Genomic DNA, 20156 nt, shown 5'->3' on the forward strand with positions numbered 1-20156 from the left:
CAGTTTTTCACTCATACACACTGTCCTACACTTTTTACATGTGAATAGAAAGATTATTCATATCCGCTTTCATGCATTTGTTAAGTTATGTCAAAGCCCTTCTCTTAATGGAATGATGATGAGTAGGGACTCATGAGGGGTGGAGAGAAAATTACTCTCCACCTGACCCAACTCAATTTCCTCTTCTCTGGACAGGGAATATAAAAATATATTTATTCGCAGGAATAAATAAGCCTAGAAAACATTTCACGTCGGCAGATGTTAATAAAAGATATTGGCGGTGAACCTACAGTATATCACTGGAATATGTTGTGAGGATTTAGCCATTTATTGTAAATATGTTATTATTATGCTCCATATACAAATTAGTCATTGTTCACGGTCAACAAGATTAATAACCTTTTAAGTGCTTTCTGGCAGGCTAATTCACGTTCAGACTAAATCTTAAATGTACATTCAGACTCTCCCTATACCTCAGACCGAGTCTGCTGTGTGACCCCTGTCACCCATGGCATGGCACCCTGTGATGAAATCCTACCAATCCCAGGTGTGCCCTGACAACATGACCCCCTGTACTTCCCACCACCCACACCCATCTGCTTCTCCTGCCCACCTACATACCGTCTGTGCCTGGACTCCCTGGCTCTCAGCTCCTACACTGGCGATGCCACAGAGGAATGCCCAACACTCTGGTACAAACATACCAAAACATACTCACACATTATCTCACATGCGCATTCTCATATTCTTATCTTTTATCATTTCTTGTTGCATTGTCGAGAAAGAACCAGCAAGTAACCATTTTCGTTGGACGTATATACCATATGTATCCTATACATACAACTAATGAAACTTAAACAATTTTTGCTGTGCATTCTTTCGTAAGATTTGAGTGAACCAGGATTTCTTCTGAAATACTTGAACTATTCCTTTTTTCACTCAAGGGAATCAGATTCAGCTTTCTATGATTCTGCCACTATGTGGGCGGCAGGTAGCCTAGCATTTAAGAGCGCTGGGCCAGTAACTGAAAGGTCCCAAAGCCGACTAGGTGAAAAATCTATTTTTGCCCTTGAGCAAGGCACTTAACCCTTGTCACTCTGGATAAGGCTATCTGCTAAATGTACATTTATGTGGCAACATACTACTATTTCAGTCCAATGGCCGTATGTGTGTGGGTCAAAGCTGAAAAAATCCCTGTTTGTTTAAAAAAGAACCTGATCAAGCGAGAATAACATCCATTTGTCAAAATAATTATTTAGGTAACAGATGAGAACTGTGAATTATGTCTTAGGTAAGGGTCAATTCTAAGGTGGAACATTCGCATAATTTCAACCTTTTGAACATGAATATAATGACACGACAATAACATACATTTCTCCAAATCATTTTTTAGGTTACAGATAACTGTGATTCATGTCTTAGGTAAGAGTCAATTCTACAGCGGACGATTCACATAAGTCCTGTTTATACTTTCCGTTAACATGTGTCCATCGTCCTAATCTTGACTTGATCTTGTCTGTTCACACTTATAAGATCTGATCACAATCAGATCACGATGCATCTTTTAATCGTCTACACTTGTCCAAAAATGTGGGCACAATCAGAATGTGGATAAGATCCAGAAAAAGGCTGCACGTTAGAACCAAGTATAAACAGGGCTATAATGTCAACCACTTTTAGATTCATTTGAACCATTACACAGCTACATGACTCACCAAGACGTCAGATCAACCATTTGGTTGATTTGTGACCGAATTGTACATTTGAACCCGATTGTTGATTTTTGGTTGACATCTGGGTTAAAATGAGACAAAGACTGTGCATGCTAATGACCTCACGCAAATTCAACCAACTAGCCACATCGATGCAACATAATTACATTGATAAAGCTGAAATAACAAGGAGACTTTGTTGACTAAACCAAATGTTACCAACTTTTAAGTTGTAGGCTATTCATTTAAAAGATGTTTAAAAATGTAGCTAGGGTGACGTTTAAACCTGTAGTTAGGGTCATTTGGCAATTTAAAGTAAGATGCTAAACTATGGTAACTGCACGTACTGTAGTGTAATTAGCAGTGTCCCTTGTTTTGAAAGAGTGCATTTATCTGTGTTTGTACTGAAAAGGAAATAAGCAAACGTGACAGAGTGAATGAAAGAGAGAAAAGATGGTCAGCAAGAGAACCCATTATTGGTCCTTAATTAAGCAGAAGAGGTGGTAAGAGAAAGGTTAAGCGTCTGCATGAGCAGGGAGGTGGAAGAGGAACAGCAACTAAAAGAAACATTCACCCAAATGTTGCTTTCATCACTTTTCATTTTAGTAACATGACAAAACAAACATAAATTGTAAAAAAAAAAAAAAAAGAATAGGAACAAGCAATGTTAATTCTTTACAGTTAAGAGTGAACTATCTGGAGAACAGTTAGGATGAGAGGAGAGCAAGAGAACGACCCTGATGGAGAGAAAAATAACACAGTATGACATGGGTTGAAATGGTAGCTTTGAATGGATGTTTTTATCAGTTGCCTTGGTAACAAGATAATGGACCCTCTTGGCTAGTCTTTTGTGGAGCAAGAAACTATTGAAAACATGATGCACACTGCAGAGGCTAGATTCCAGGGTGTGCCAGTGTGCCATGCGTACGTGTGTCAGAGGAGGCTGGTGAAGGGAGGACAACTAATAATAATGTCTGGCACGGAATAAATCGATCAGTATTAAAAACATGTTTGATATGTTCCATTTATTCCATTCCAGTCACTACAAATGAGCCGTCCTCCGATTTAAAGCCTCACCAGTCTGCATGCGTGTGCATGAGCATGTGTGTTTGTGGTGACTCACAGAATTATGGAAGAATGGTTTTACAACTTGCTTTGCCCCGGGCAGATTTCTTTAAGATACATGTATAGTAGTAATGTGTCTGAGAAATGTTCCTGTCTCATGTCCTTAACAGTTATTCTCATCTCACATCTGTCTCCCACTCTCTATTTCCATTTCCTTCTCTTTGCTCCATCTGTCTCCTCAGATGGTCCTACAAAGACAGACAGTCGTAGGGCAGAGCAAGTCTGATAAATCATGAGTGGGTTGACAGACACCATCTCCAGGTTGTACTCTTCGGGGCCGGTCACAGCACGGGCCTGGACCATCATTGCACTGATGTTGTTCGTTTCCTGTGAAAGGATAGTGGGAGGTGTAGTGGTAGTGTATGTATGTGCAGGGCTGAATCATTTTAACTCGGTATTCTGTCTTCAAAACCAGTCATATTTGTTCCCCTACTACTGTAGTAGGCAGTATTAGATGTTAGGCCTTGATAGGTATTTTTGTGTAACATGCAGACATCTAGGCAATCTAGATATTCATATTTCTACCGGCATGCCACCTGTTCAACTAGAGGCTGAAAAAAACTCCAGATCGCGTTTACTGCACACACAGATGCATACAAAGTTCTCCCTCACCCTCTATTTGGAAAATCTGACCATATCTTGCCGATTCCTGCTTACATGCAAAAACTCAAACAGTAATGCGCTCAATACTGAAGTGGTCAGATGATGCAGATGCTAAGCTACAGGACTGTTTTGCTAGTACAGACTGGAATATGTTCCGGGATTCATCCGATGGCATTGAGGAGTTTACCACATCAGTCCCCGGCTTCAATAATAAGTGCATCGATGACGTCGTCCCCACAGTGACCGTATGTATATTAATGACTATCGGCCCGTAGTACACACATCTGTTGCCATGAAATGCTTTGAAAGGATGATCATAGCTCACATCAACACCATCTCAGACACCCTGGGCCCACTCCAATTTGCATACCGCCCCAACAGATCCACAGATGATGCAATCGCAAGAACTCGTAGGACTCCACAGGCAGGGTGGCCACTGACTGGCTGGAGGGTTCAGGGGTGGTGATGACAGAGGCAGAGCGTGGGAGACAAAGGTAGCTGCTATAGTGGTTAAAACACAATCTACCCCCGGCAGCCTTCTGGTCTCACACTCATTGATATGCGAAAGATAAATGAGACAGAAGATAAGTGAAAAAGCCAGTACAGTGTGACACCATCAGATCATCAAGCACAGTGACAGAACTTTTTCATACACACCACTCGCTGTAACATTACAACAAAAATAAACCACCCACCTTTACAGTGCTGACTCTGAACAGCCTACTCATAACCATCTGTGCATTCCATATATATATATAGAGCGAGAGAGAGATTGCAGTGTTGACTGTATGCTTTCTCTGAAGTAAAGTGTGTCAATGCTAAAGTGCCATAGCCTGCATGCACATAATATTACAAGAGGAACTCCAGTACATATGGAATGACTGGGCATTGTTATGGAGAGAGAGGCATGAGCTGGCTTTCAGTGGATAGTGGAAAAAACCAAGCAACGAAAAAGTAATAAGGAGGAGAAGTGAAGATTGACATTTCTTACCGTGAGGCCTTCACCTTCTGGAGGTGACTGAGACTTTGTACGGTGGAGGAGACAAACTCACACACGTAACACAAATGTTCCCTGCATACTCACTCCTACACACAAGCAAACAAACAGAGAACCGGTAGCGGACACACAAACAAATGCTGCAGAGTCACTCGATCACAAACAAACCCCTCTGTCAGTCATACATAAATGAACAGGCAAACCCCAACAACACGGACAGAGGAAGCGGAGTGCTATTCCAGAATCCACCATTGTTCTTGTACCCAAGAAGGCAAAGGTAACTGAACTGAATGACTATCGCCCCGTAACACTCACCGCTGTCATCATGAAGTGCTTTGAAAGACTAGTCAAGGATCATGACACCTCTACCTTACCTACCACCCTAGACCCAGTTCAATTTGCTTATCGCCCCAATAGATTCACAGACGATGCAATCACCATTACTCTGCACACTGCCCTATCCCATCTGTACAAGAGGAATCCCAATGTAAGAATGCTGTTATTGACAATAGCTCAGCATTCAACACCATAGTACCCTCCAAGCTCATCATTAAGCTTGAGGCCCTGGGTCTGAACCCTGCCCTGTGCAACTGGGTCCTGGACTTCCTGACGGGCCGCCCCAAAGTGGTGAAGGTAGGAAACATCCCCTCCACTCCGCTGATCCTCAAGATTGGGGCCCCACAAAGGTGCGTGCTCAGCCCCCTCCTGTTCACCCATGACTGCGTGGTCAAGCACACATCCAACTCAATCATTAAGTATGCAGACGACAACAGTAGTAGGCTTGATTACCAACAATGATGAGACAGCCTACAGGGAGGAGGTGAGCGCTATGGGAGTGTGGTTCCCGGAAAACAACCTTTCACGCAACGTCAACAAAACAAAGGAGTTGATCGTGGACTTCAGGAAACAGCAGAAGGTGCACCCCCCTATCTACATCGACGGGACCAAAGCGGAGAAGGTGGAAAGGTTCAAGTTCCTTGGCATACACATCACTGACAAACTGAAATGGACCACCCACACAGACAGTGTGGTGAAGAAGGTGCAACAGAGCCTCTTCAACCTCAGGAGGCTAAAGAAATTTGGCTTGTCACCTAAAACCCTCAAACTTTTACAGATGCACAATTTAAAGCATCCTGTCGGGCTATATCACCGCCTGGTATGGCAACTGCACCGCCCTCGACTGCAAGGCTCTCCAGAGGGTGGTGTGGTCTGCCCAACGCATTACCGGGGGCAAACCCGCCCTCCAGGACACCTACAGCACCTGATGTAGGCTATACTTTGTGGGCTATACTCGGCCTTGTCTTAGGACGGTAAGTTGGTGGTTGGAGACATCCCTCTAGTGGTGTGTGGGCTGTGCTTTGGCAAAGTGGGTGGGGTTATATCCTGCCTGTTTGGCCCTGTCCGGGGGTATCATCGGATGGGGCCACAGTGTCTTCTGATCCCTCCTGTCTCAGCCTTGAGTATTTATGCTGCAGTAGTTTATGTGTCGGGGGGCTAGGGTCAGTCTGTTACATCTGGAGTATTTCTCTTGTCTTATCCGGTGTCCTGTGTGAATTTAAATATGCTCTCTCTAATTCTCTCTTTCTCTCGGAGGATCTGAGCCCTAGGACCATGCCTCAGGACTACCTGGCATGATGACTCCTTGCTTTCCCCAGTCCACCTGGCCGTGCTGCTGCTCCAGTTTCAACTGTTCTGCCTGCGGCTATGGAACCCTGACCTGTTCACCGGACGTGCTTGTTGCACCCTCGACAACTACTATGATTATTATTATTTGACCATGCTGGTCATTTATGAACATTTTAACATCTTGACCATGTTCTGTTATAATATCCACCCCGCACAGCCAGAAGAGGACTGGCCACCCCTCATAGCCTGGTTCCTCTCTAGGTTTCTTCCTAGGTTTTGGCCTTTCTAGGGAGTTTTTCCTAGGGAGTTTTTCCTAGCCACCGTGCTTCTTTCACATGCATTGCTTGCTGTTTGGGGTTTTAGGCTGGGTTTCTGTACAGCACTTTGAGATATCAGCTGATGTACGAAGGGCTATATAAATAAATTTGATTTGATGTCACAGGAAGGCCAAAAAGATCATCAAGGACATCAACCACCCGAGCCACTGCCTGTTCACCCCGCTATCATCCAGTAGGCGAGGTCAGTACAGGAGCGTCAAAGCTGGGACCGAGAGACAGAACAACAGCTTGTATCTCAAGGCCATCAGACTGTTAAACAGCCATCACTAGCACATTAGAGGCTGCTGCCTATAGGCATAGACTAGAAATCACTGGCCACTTTAAGGAATGGAACACTAGTCACATTAATAATGTTTACATATCTTGCATTACTCATCTTATATGTATATAATGTATTCTATACTATTCTACGGTATCCTAGTCACTTAAGGTTTACATGTCTGGCATTACTCATCTCAAATGTATATACTGTATTCTATACTATATCTTAGTCCGTTCCGCTCTGACATCGCTCGTCCATATGTATATAGTCTTAATTCATTCCTATTTAGATGTGTGTGTATTGGGAATATGTTGTGTAATTTGTTAGATATTACTGCACTGTCGGAGCTAGAAGCACAAGCACTTCGCTACACCCGCAATAACATCTGCTAATCATGTGTATGTGACCAATAAAATGTGATTTGATAAATGGCACATACAGTAATACTCGTCCTATGTGCATGTATCCCAATTCAGACTGTGCGTGAATTGTTCCGTTTCTCCCATAAGGTGACCTGAACAGAACTGCATTATGTAAAATAGATACATTTAGGCCCATGCTTTTTAAATCGGTTAAACTAATGGTCACACTGGAAGAGAGTCGACTGCCACATGGTCTCATGGGTGATTTCTGTACAGTATGTGCTGGCCAAATAAGCGTATCAAATCAAATTTGATACGCGTATCAAATCAAACCATTATAATGGTTTGAATGTGTATTTTATAACTTGCCACACACCATGAAGTACTCTGTTTTCAGTATAATGAGACGGAACAACTATATCCAGAGAGAAACTTGCAGATATTGGCAAATAACTACATCACCATTCTCTGAGAGATTAAAGCAATTAGGCTGACTCCAAGAGGGCTGTGACCTCCTTTCCAAAATTCCACACTACGCCAGTCTAATGGTGCCAGAGATATGACCTCAAATGGCCTCAGAGGAGGGCACAGGTATACAGACACCACTTGAAGCTATGCATAACTGGATTCCTTAGGTCTCATCATTGTGCAATAATGTAAAACAGACTTGAGGATAATATTAAAATCAAATGTGGAAACCCCGTGGCCATTCTTGGCCCTAAAGCCTGACGGATAAGATTAACAGACATGCCTCATCTTTCAGGAGGATTTTAGTGGTTAAGACAAGTTTATATTTAGCAATTGATCAATTAATCCAACCAACCTTATGCAGAATTTACACAGTAGATTTGTTTTCCTCAAAGCCAAAAATAAAATGGCAAAAGATGACATACTACAACAGCATGATATGTTACTACCTATAGTACCGTCTTTCTACTTAATGCATTTCACATTTGTTTTTATATTCTACATTCACACATACAATAAGTTTAAAAATGAAATAAGACAAAAATATCATAAGGTAAATACATATTTTTTTTTTTTTAAATCACACTCACTGAGCATTCTTTCTCTAGTCCACAGTTCTGTGCACTTGTATAATGTTATACGTCCTTGACACCCTTTCACAGTTTATGCTCACAGAAAATCTTCGTCAAGATGCATGGCTATAGTACAGCTTTATGGGCCATCTCTCTTCCTCTCGCCTTTTTTCTTAGTGATTTACAAGTCCTGTCTTTAGGTCTCTTATTTGTAAGTCGCTCTGGATAAGAGCGTCTGCTAAATGACTTAAATGTAAATGTAATATGTAAATGTCTCTTGTCCTACAGCTACAATGGGGAAGAGCAGAAGCGGTTGTGGTAGTGTAAAAGTGTGTGTGAAAAGCAGTGTGAAAGTGTATCTATGAAACAAAGTGTTTGTGGAAAAAAGGGGGCTGGGATAGAGAAAGGAAATGGGAGGGACAGTCCATTCTTACCCCCTAAACCACATGCTTGCTGCCCAGCTCTGAGCCCTACCATTCTTCACCCTCTTGTTTTGCCATGTCCTCTGTCTATTCCTCTCTCTATCTGGGATTCAAATTCATGGTCTTCAGCCCAAATTCCACATCCATCACTCAACCAGGCAGCAACAATAGCATAAAGAACCAACACTGCGCTCCGGGGAAAGGACATACCTGGATTCAATCAAACCCAGTCCTTAAATGACCTTGCTTCAGTTAAGCTACACTAAAGCTACCCTTAACAAAAATATCATTTTGTTAACTAAAGTTACTTTGAAAAAGTAGTTCGTCCAAACTAGTTCATGAAAAATAATCATATAAATCTGAAATGCCATAGAATACAAATTGTAAGAACAGATCACACTGTAGTCAGTTAAAATTACACATTATGTTAACATCTATTAAACACAAAAACTACATTTCAGATGAGAACTAGGCAGGTCTGAAGCCGAAATTTTTGCAAGAAAAGTGTAGTTCCAGTAGTTAGCTACACCACTACATGGCAAAAACAAACTACCTAGATTTGAATTTAATTAAACTAACACCAAGTTACTGCAAAATTAAGTTTAATTACTAGTTGAACTACATGTAGTTCACTACTCTCCAACACTGGTAAAAGTCTCAGTTCAGGCCCAAACCCACTCCCAGACAACCCTGACCAACTGTAACTCCCTGCTGCTAACCACCCCCTTAAAGACACACACCAAACAGACCCTCACACCTTCAAAAACATTTACTAAACAGTTGAAACATCCGTCTTAAAACCTGTTACGGCTAGGGGTTCCGCTAGCAGAACGTTTCGACAACATCCGGTGAAATTGCAGAGCGCGAAATTCTAATTAAATTATTAGAAATATTTAACTTTCATAAAATCACAAGTGCAATACACCAAAATAAAGCTTAACTTCTTGTTAATCCAGCCACCGTGTCAGATTTCAAAAAGGCTTTACGGCGAAAGCAAACCATGCGATTATCTGAGGACAGCGCCCCATCATACAAAACACATAAAAATCATATTTCAACCAAGCAGGTGCTCGACACGAAAGTCAGAAATAACGATATAATTCATGCCTTACCTTTGAAGATCTTCTTCTGTTGGCACTCCAATATGTCCCAGAAACATCACAAATGGTCCTTTTGTTCGATAAACTCCTTCTTTATATCCCCAAAATGTCAATTTATTTGGCGCGTTTGATTCAGAAATACACCAGTTCCAACTCGCCCAACATGACTACAAATGATCTAATAAGTTACCTGTAAACTTGGTCCAAACATTTCAAACAACTTTCCTAATCCAACTTTAGGTAACCTAAAACGTAAATAATCTACCAAATTTAAGACGGAATATACTGTGTTCAATAGTGGATAAAATCAAAGTGGAGCGAGCTCCAGGTCGTGCGCACGAAACAAAAGAGTCCACTTGGCTTGATACTCACATTGAACAGCCGTACTTCTTCATTTCTCAAAGGAAAAACATCAACCAATTTCTAAAGACTGTTGACATCTAGTGGAAGCCATAGGAACTGCAACTAGGTGCCTCATAAATCTAGTTTCCCATAGAAAACTAATAGAAAACACTGACAATTTTTTTTCCTGGATGGTTTGTCCTCGGGGTTTCGCCTGCCAAATAAGTTATGTTATACTCACAGACATTATATTAACAGTTTTAGAAACTTTAGAGTGTTGTCTATCCAAATCCAAATACCAATTATATGCATATTCTAGCTTCTGGGCCTGAGTAGCAGGCAGTTTACTTTGGGCACGCTTTTCATCCAGACGTGAAAATACTGCCCCCTATCCCAAAGAGTTAAGTCACAATTTACACATCAGAAAATGATAATTCAGTATATTTACAGGGGGGACTGAAGAGACAGAAGGAGACCGAGAAAACTAGGTAATATCAGGGAGAGGTGGACTGCTGAGGTAGTTAAGTAAATGCGTGAGGGAAGACTCAGATTCACAGTAAGATCAATAAAGATCAATAAGGTGGAGGTCCAGACCAGCCTGCAGAGATCTGCTTATTTGTGGTATCTGTCTCAAATCATCTGGTGCCGGAATAGAGATTAAGCAGTTTATTCACATACATGTCTAATTTGTTTCTACAGTCTATAATGCCAAAAAGTGTAACTCAATACAACACGTTTTTGAAACATGTTAAAAAGAGAAATATCACAAAAAAACAAGTTAATTTGATATTAGTGGTTTACCTCCACAAGGTCAATGAATACATCTCTGACATCTTTGGTATGTGTGAGTTCAGATGCAAGGTTTATCAGCACTCTAGAAAGATTCTGTGTGCAGAGATAGAAAAAGAGAGCAACAAAGAAATTCTTACAACTTGAAACAGATTCAAATTCCATCCGTTTTGTTTCAATGGGGGGAGAGATGTGGGATGTTCATCGCAATCTGAATAGGAATCCAAGTCTGAAATGTAAGACTATTCCATTCATATGACAGTCGTTCCAGATAGGTTTGGTATACTTTAACTTATTAATGTATTATTATTATTTAAACACTTTTGAGTTAATTAACTATTGAATATAGTATTTAACTTCTGGTTAAAAACATCTCCAACTCTGATATGTACATATCTTAGTCTGTGAAGCACTTATCAGTTGCTCACTTTGAAGTTAGCCTCCATCAACTTGTAGACTTCGCTTTTTCCCATCAGAGAAGCACACACCAGGCTAAGAGACACAAGAGAGAAGAGAGTCAAGAGGGGGACCAAAAAAGACATCAATGGCGGAAACATTTCTATAAACCCCCACAAGCACTTTCATACACATGGTTCACCCATCTTACCTTTTATGTTGGTCTATGTCTTTGTCATTAACCAAAATCTTTAAATCTTTCAGATCATGCAGAAACTATCTCTAGGTCAACATCCATATCCTCCATCAAGCTATCTGTGGAGAGAGAGAGAGAGAAACTAATGGGACCTGGTGCCAGAAAGCCGAAAATGTGCTTCATTGTTTGTGACAAAAGTTTTGGGTTCAAATAATGATTTATACTAGACCAACAATGTTTCATGGGACTGACTTCTTTGCATTGTCTACTAAATTGAGCAGCATTGTGCCTGCTTTGGTGCCATCAATGACTGGTCACATCAATAGAGACACATCTTACCCACTGCTCCTATTGTCCAGTAACTGATGAGCTGGTCTGCACAGAAGGCAAAGTCCAGGAAGTAGAGGTACTGCAGCGTCCTCTTTCCTGACTCAAAACGGCTGTTTGCAAACACAATGCCAGCATAGTCCCTGGAGGTATATAGAGACATGTGAGAGGGATGCACAGTACGTCAAAGGGCCTGAACCTAAGGAAACTAACACAGGCAATTATCATTTGATCATCCATCATTCTATAAACCATATAGTCAAATAGCCTATAAACAAAGTCACAATAACATTTACCTGGGAATACATAGGTATGCAATTCCCTGTAAATATACACTGCTCAAAAAAATAAAGGGAACACTAAAATAACACATCCTTGATCTGAATGAATGAAATAATCTTATTAAATACTTTTTTCTTTACATAGTTGAATGTGCTGACAACAAAATCACACAAAAATAAATCAATGGAAATCCAATTTATCAACCCATGGAGGTCTGGATTTGGAGTCACACTCAAAATTAAAGTGGAAAACCACACTACAGGCTGATCCAACTTTGATGTAATGTCCTTAAAACAAGTCAAAATGAGGCTCAGTAGTGTGTGTGGGCTCCACGTGCCTGTATGATCTCCCTACAACGCCTGGGCATGCTCCTGATGAGGTGGCGGATGGTCTCCTGAGGGATCTCCTCCCAGACCTGGACTAAAGCATCCGCCAACTCCTGGACAGTCTGTGGTGCAACGTGGCGTTGGTGGATGGAGCGAGACATGATGTCCCAGATGTGCTCAATTGGATTCAGGTCTGGGGAACGGGCGGGCCAGTCCATAGCATCAATGCCTTCCTCTTGTAGGAACTGCTGACACACTCCAGCCACATGAGGTCTAGCATTGTCTTGCATTAGGAGGAACCCAGGGCCAACCGCACCAGCATATGGTCTCACAAGGGGTCTGAGGATCTCATCTCGGTACCTAATGGCAGTCAGGCGAGCACATGGAGGGCGAGCACATGGAGGGCTGTGCAGCCCCCCAAAGAAATACCACCCCACACCATGACTGACCCACCGCCAAACCGGTCATGCTGGAGGATGTTGCAGGCAGCAGAACGTTCTCCACGGCGTCTCCAGACTCTGTCACGTCTGTCACATGTGCTCAGTGTGAACCTGCTTTCATCTGTGAAGAGCACAGGGCGCCAGTGGCGAATTTGCCAATCTTGGTGTTCTCTGGCAAATGCCAAACGTCCTGCACGGTGTTGGGCTGTAAGCACAACCCCCACCTGTGGACGTCGGGCCCTCATACCACCCTTATGGAGTCTGTTTCTGACCATTTGAGCAGACACATGCACATTTGTGGCCTGCTGGAGGTCATTTTGCAGGGCTCTGGCAGTGCTCCTCCTTGCACAAAGGCGGAGGTAGCGGTCCTGCTGCTGGGTTGTTGCCCTCCTACGGCCTCCTCCACGTCTCCTGATGTACTGGCCTGTCTCCTGGTAGCGCCTCCATGCTCTGGACACTACGCTGACAGACACAGCAAACCTTCTTGCCACAGCTCGCATTGATGTCCCATCCTGGATGAGCTGCACTACCTGAGCCACTTGTGTGGGTTGTAGACTCCGTCTCATGCTACCACTAGAGTGAAAGCACCGCCAGCATTCAAAAGTGACCAAAACATCAGCCAGGAAGCATAGGAACTGAGAAGTGGTCTGTGGTCACCACCTGCAGAACCACTCCTTTATTGGGGGTGTCTTGCTAATTGCCTATAATTTCCACCTGTTGTCTATTCCATTTGCACAACAGCATGTGAAATGTATTGTCAATCAGTGTTGCTTCCTAAGTGGACAGTTTGATTTCACAGAAGTGTGATTGACTTTGAGTTACATTGTGTTGTTTAAGTGTTCCCTTTATTTTTTTGAGCAGTATATATATATATACATACACTAGACTTATGGTTGACAGATCTCTTTCACTACACTCCTCCTGTTTGTCCTTCATTATTCCTGTCTCTATTCTTGTATCCACCTTGCCAGCGTTGGATTGCAAGAAGTGATGCTGTATGTTCTCCACTAGGGTGCCCTTGAGCTCCTCCACCACTTTGAACACCCGGTTGAAATTGTCAAACTGGAGAGAAAGAGAGACAGATGTGCTTCGTGTTGGTATGCTCCTTATCCAATGACTTTTGCATTTCTAATCATGACGTCACTCTAAAAGCCCCATGGCTGGCAGGCAAATCGCTCTCCATGACAGTGCTTAAACTGGACAGATAATTCAATGACAGAGCAGTGCTGTCCAGCTGATGTCCTGGCCTGTTCTTTCGCATTTAAGCTGCTCTTCAATGACAGGTTCTTCTCAAGCTGGGAGTTGTGTGTTTATACAGTCAGGAGTCACACTATATTAATGCAGCCTCTTCTTTGTGTTAGTCTCACCGGTCTCCTGCAGCTCTTCAGTGTGATCCCTGTTTTACAGCTGATGTCGTCCAGGTACTTTTAGAGAAATTCTTCCCCAGCACCTCTCTGGCAAACACACTGTCAAACTCATAGTGCCTGCAGAAAACACACTGCTTAACTCTCCTCCATCACAAACACACACAGTATTTGTTCCTTTGTCTATTTCTATGTTTGCACACACATTGTTCTTGGCTTTGGGAACAATAAAGATTTATGGAGTTGAACATACACCTTCCAATTAGTATTCTCTGGTGCTGGGCAGGGATCTGGAAGAGTAGCCCAGTTTGGTGGGGAAATGTAAGAGACTTCCACACATCTGGAAGGTTCTGAACTGGTCCATGGTAACGCTGGTCAGAACTTCAGCATTCACTTCACACTCCAGTAATGCCCCCTCATCCATCCGCACCTTAACTGCATCACGCACTGTGAGGGTAAGCAAGGCAGAGATGGCCCTCATCCATCTGCACCTTAACTGCATCACGCACTGTGAGGGTAAGCAAGGCAGAGATGGCCCTCATCCATCCGCACCTTAACTGCATCCCTCACTGTGAGGGTAAGCAAGGCAGAGATGGCCCTCATCCATCCGCACCTTAACTGCATCCCTCACTGTGAGGGTAAGCAAGGCAGAGATGGCCCTCATCCATCCGCACCTTAACTGCATCCCTCACTGTGAGGGTAAGCAAGGCAGAGATGGCCCTCATCCATCCGCACCTTAACTGCATCCCTCACTGTGAGGGTAAGCAAGGCAGAGATGGCCCTCATCCATCCGCACCTTAACTGCATCCCTCACTGTGAGGGTAAGCAAGGCAGAGATGGCCCTCATCCATCTGCACCTTAACTGCATCCCTCACTGTGAGGGTAAGCAAGGCAGAGATGGCCCTCATCCATCTGCACCTTAACTGCATCACGCACTGTGAGGGTAAGCAAGGCAGAGATGGCCCTCATCCATCTGCACCTTAACTGCATCACTCACTGTGAGGGTAAGCAAGGCAGAGATGGGAGAGAGACAATAGGATGTAACCTAAATAATTTGACGGTCCAACCAAAGCTGCTAGACATCCATATCCATAATAGTTGGTTTCCCACGTACACATCTTGTAAGCTAATGAGGAACAAAAAAGACAGCAGAGTTTAGAAAAAAAGGTTCTGGATGGAACCAAAAAGGGTTCTGTGCTTGCTTCATATATGGCACTCCTTAAGGTTCTATATAGAACCGAAATGTATTCCAAATATAACCTTATATGGAACCAATTTTGGTTCAGAGAAGAATCCCTGGCATTCTTATCAAAGAACCCTACAAAAAGGGTTCTATATAGAACCTTTGGGGGTGCCATATATGAAGCAAGCAATATAACCCTTTCTGGTTATATTCAGAACCTGTTTTTCTAAGAGTGTATACACAATCAGAATGATATCCTATTTACATGAGGCCTTACAGAGGCATTCACTATTGATAGACTGCAAAGATCCACTGAGAGTCATGTTTCTTGGTGAAGCTGGCATTAACAGTCGGTGATTGATGACGCATTTAAATGGGTATTCACGCCACAACGATTATTTAGTAGCATAGCCATATAAGGAATTAACAATAATGACACGTAACCTTTAATTAGTTACGCATCTGTGAAGTCGAGGGGAAACCGTAGCCAGCAAAAATATTGCAGAAGGCACAGTAAGTTAGGGTAAACAACATATGTGAAGTTAAAAACGTCAGGTTCTGCACAGAATTAGGGAAAACAAATGATCAAATTTGCAATGACCTGCATTCAACATTATACAAAAAAAGTAGAGAAACACTATTCTTATTGTAAAATAAAAATTTAAATTACATTGACAGATGTCTAAAGGTGTCGCTGACAAGTCAATTGCGTCTCCTCAAAATCAACAGAAAGGGCAACTTTGTTTCCCTTCGATGGATATCTCTAGAGAATAGCACATTTCATACTAGACACTTACTGCCCTCTACTGCAGTGGTGAAATGCGGTTTTCCGATTTTTGTTGTCAGCAGGTCAAGCCATGAGATGACCGGTACCTCAATAGCATTTCATTACAAGAAAACCGCATATTTTTAATTTGTACGACGAAAAAAAAACGTTACAATATTTCTACAGTTTTCTAGCAAAATATTGTATCACTGGACGAGGTTTTTTTTAAGCGCGCAAGGGCACGCAGGACACTGTCCCTGGTACTATAATGAACACAATTCTGGAACGTCCGTGGTCCTGAAATTAGCAAAATTCTGGAGCTAACCACGGTGCTGAAATCAGCAACATTTGTATGTTTGCTGCATGGGAGATATAAGATAGCCTAGACCAATAGGCCTATGTAGACTATAGTTTGCCATTATATTTGCCTAATCTAAAACACTGAGTACGGATATATTTCTTAGGTGACTTTTGTGTTCCACAAATCTGTATGCACATTTTTTGTAGACTTGAGCGCCACCCTGGCGAAAGTGAGAATACAGTATTTTTGACATCAACATTAGTGGTGACTATGTTCTTCTTAACCGTCAATGTTTTTACTTGCTTTTTCGCGCTTTATAAGAGGCATCGTTACAAATGTCTTATTCTAGGCAAGGCCGTCATAAAACGCTCGTTTCACTTCTTGTCGTGAAAATAACGACAGAGGCATTGTGGGAAAGGCTTGTTTTGCAATATAAATTCTCCGTAGCGTTGAGGATTGGGATCAGGGTGTCGGGGACAAACATTTTAAATCATATTGTATGCGTGACATGAATGTTTATTTTTTGGATAACTGGCATATTCTTCATACATAATCATTGAGCCGCACTCGCCTATACAGTAAACGACAAAATGTGCAGCAACAGCTGTCAAACTGTATAGACCTAATTGTGAAAACCCTCATGTTTAATCCTGTTTTGATTAAAACATGACTGATCTGTACAGCTTGTTAGTTTTTTTTCTATGACCCCTACTTGGATAGATTATAAACAACCACGTCTGTTACGTTACCCAGCAAGAACGTCGCTCGAACAGAAAGGGGAACTAACAAAAAGTCACTGACCAACAATCAAAACAGGTGGGGTTTTAGGAGGAGTTCTGAAAGGCACTCAGGGGGGGTATCCATTGAAAGTTTGACTAGCAACAATTGGAACCTAAAAGACATCCACCATGAGCACCTACTAAATTAACCAAGAGGCAAACAAAATAAAAACCCACACCAAACTTACACAGGAAGCAAACCAAACAGGTGGAGCAAAACAAAATCAGACAAAGGATTGTTTGTCTAGAAATCAAATCGCGGAGAGCCAACTAAAGCTGTTAACCCTCCACATCTGTCAAGAAAACCTGGACGACAGGGCCAGCCACTCTTAAATAGCATCTGGGCCAGCACAGGTGAAACACCTTCCCACTAACGTGACGGCAACCAGGACAGATGTTACACATACTGACTGATGAGGTGACCAATTGGTGCGCCCTATGCGCTAACGACCTATACATGCTAAAGTCCAACCTCAAAACAAATGGAAAAAAACAAAACCTGTAACACCTTCCCCCTTAAGACAACAAATATATCCTATATTTTTGTTGGACAAATTTGCTCACCACCAACAGAAAACAACTTCCATTGCACAATATAACCAACTTAAATGCATTGTGTTCTCCAAAATAAACATGGCATCTACTGGCTGTCAACAATTAAATATAAGACAACACATTTTTTTGTTGTTGTTGTATATATATATATATATATATATATATATATATATATATATAGCAAGCCTGTGTGTGTATATATACATCACACACACACACACACACACACACACACACACATATACACACACACATATATATATACACACATATACACACACACACACACATATATATATACACACATATACACACACACACACACACACACATTATATATATATATATATATATATATATATATATATATATATATATATATATATATATATATATATATATATATATATATATTTAACAATCTTATAATTTTTTCTGTTTATTATTATACTAAAATAATTTTTGGACATAGTTGCCTAAATCTCACAAGTTTAAAAAAATCACATACGCTTCTATAACTTTCGTCCCCTTGGAACAAGCCCAAACAAAACAAAACTCCAATGCTGACAAACGTGCAGTCAAAATAAATTGTGAGCAGTGGTGTAAAGTACTTTAGTAAAAATACTTTAAAGTACTACTTAATTCGTTTTTTGCAGTATCTGTACTTTACTTTTACTATTTATATTTTTTGACAGCTTTTACTTCACTAGATTCCTAAAGATTATTATGTACTTCTTACTCCATACATTTTACCTGACACCCAAAAGTACTAGTTAAAATTTGAATGCTAAGCAGGACAGGATAACAGTCCAATTCACACAGTTATCAAGAGAACATCTCTGGTCATCGCTACTGCCTCACATCTGGTGGACTCACTAAACATAAATGCTTCCTTTGTAAATTATGTCTGAATGTTGGAGTGTGCCCCTGGCTGTCAAAAAAAGTTATAAAAAAGTAAATTGTGCTGTCTGGTTTGCTAAATAGAAGGAATTTGATGTATAGCATTTGCTTTTACTTTGTACTTTTACTCAAGTATAAAAATTGAGTACTTTCTCCACCACTGTACTTAAGTACATTTCAAATATTTTACTCAAGTAGTATTTTACTGGGTTACTTTCACTTTTACTTGAGTCGTTTTATATTAACGTATCTTTACTTTTACTCAAGTATGACAATTGAGTACTTTTTCCACCTCTGATTGTGAGTTAGGGCTACACACTGGCTAAACACAAAACACAAAACTTATTGACTGCCCACCCTTGAAAGACAATCAGCAACCAAGTTGTCCTTACCACGGACATGTATGATTTCAAGGGGAAACTCCTGCAATATCTGTAATAACTTTCCTCTCGTGAGGAAAGTTACCACCTCACTGCGGAGCTTCTCTCTCGTTTCAAGGTTCACTCAATAGGCATGTTGTTGGATCGGGTCAAGTCCCCAACGTCAATGTCATGCTCTGGTACATTTGTCTGGGTTGGCACATCTGAGAATAAACCCTGATATTCAAAAACAGAGCAACAATGTCGCCTTTTTCCTCTGGAGACAAGTGTGTCAAAAAGACATGAAGGTTTTCTAGAATCTCTGAGTTACTCAACTGTCACAGGGTGTATTGGGCTTTCCTCGTACTCTTGAGGAAGACTATAGTCAACGATGGCAGCAGTGGCCACAGGCAGAACATCACTACCGGTTTCCACCGACTTCACCACCAGATCGTAGCGGGTAAAGTATGGTTTCAACATGTTGACATGACACAGCCGGGTTTTTCTCATGCACTCCGGTGTGATAATGATGTAATCCAGATTATGCATTTATTCCCCACTATGTGGTAAGGGCTTGAAAAGCAAGCCTGCAACAATGACCCCAAAACCAGGACTTGGTCACCCACATCAAAAATACGGTTTCGAGCCTTCTGATCTAACCAAACTTTCATTTTTGGATGGGCCCTCTCCAGATTCTCACCGGCACACTAACAGGTGCGGTGCAATCTGTATCGAAAAGCGCTAATGTGCTCCAATAGATTTGTTTTTGTTTTTAAGGTGTCGCCCTGCAACAACCTCTCTCTCAGCAAAATCAAAGGACCTCTGACATGATGTCCAAACACAAATTATTTTGGACTAAAACCGAGAGATTCCTGCACAACCTCCCACACTGCAAACAACACAAGAGGGACCCCTTCATACCAGTCTTTATCAAACTCAAAGAAGTAAGCTCTCAACATAGACTTCAAAGTCTGATGAAATCTCCCAAGAGCACCTTGAGACTCTGGGTGATAGGCACTAGAGGGGCAATGGGTTACACCCAATTGTTGTAGCATTTGCTGGAAGACCTTCGAAACTTGGTCCAACTGCACTACCTGCAGAAGTCCAAACATTATAAATCATTTCGCCAGGGCCTTAACAATACCGGGAGCCATGATTTTACTCGGTGGAATGGCCTCAGGGAAACGAATTGCAGGACACATTATGGTTAAGAGAAAATGGTTACCACTCTTGGCTTTGGGCAAAGGACCAACACAGTCCACCA

At 41.8% G+C, this 20156-nt stretch overlaps 1 pseudogene; it reads right to left on the reverse strand.

The window, feature by feature from the left end:
• Window positions 1–1817: 1817 nt before the first annotated feature.
• On the reverse strand, window positions 1818–19372 carry LOC115153761 (acidic fibroblast growth factor intracellular-binding protein B-like; annotated as a pseudogene).
• Window positions 19373–20156: the final 784 nt, after the last annotated feature.

Source organism: Salmo trutta, chromosome 19, assembly GCF_901001165.1.
Source record: "Salmo trutta chromosome 19, fSalTru1.1, whole genome shotgun sequence".
Classification (NCBI taxonomy): Eukaryota; Metazoa; Chordata; class Actinopteri; order Salmoniformes; family Salmonidae; genus Salmo; species Salmo trutta.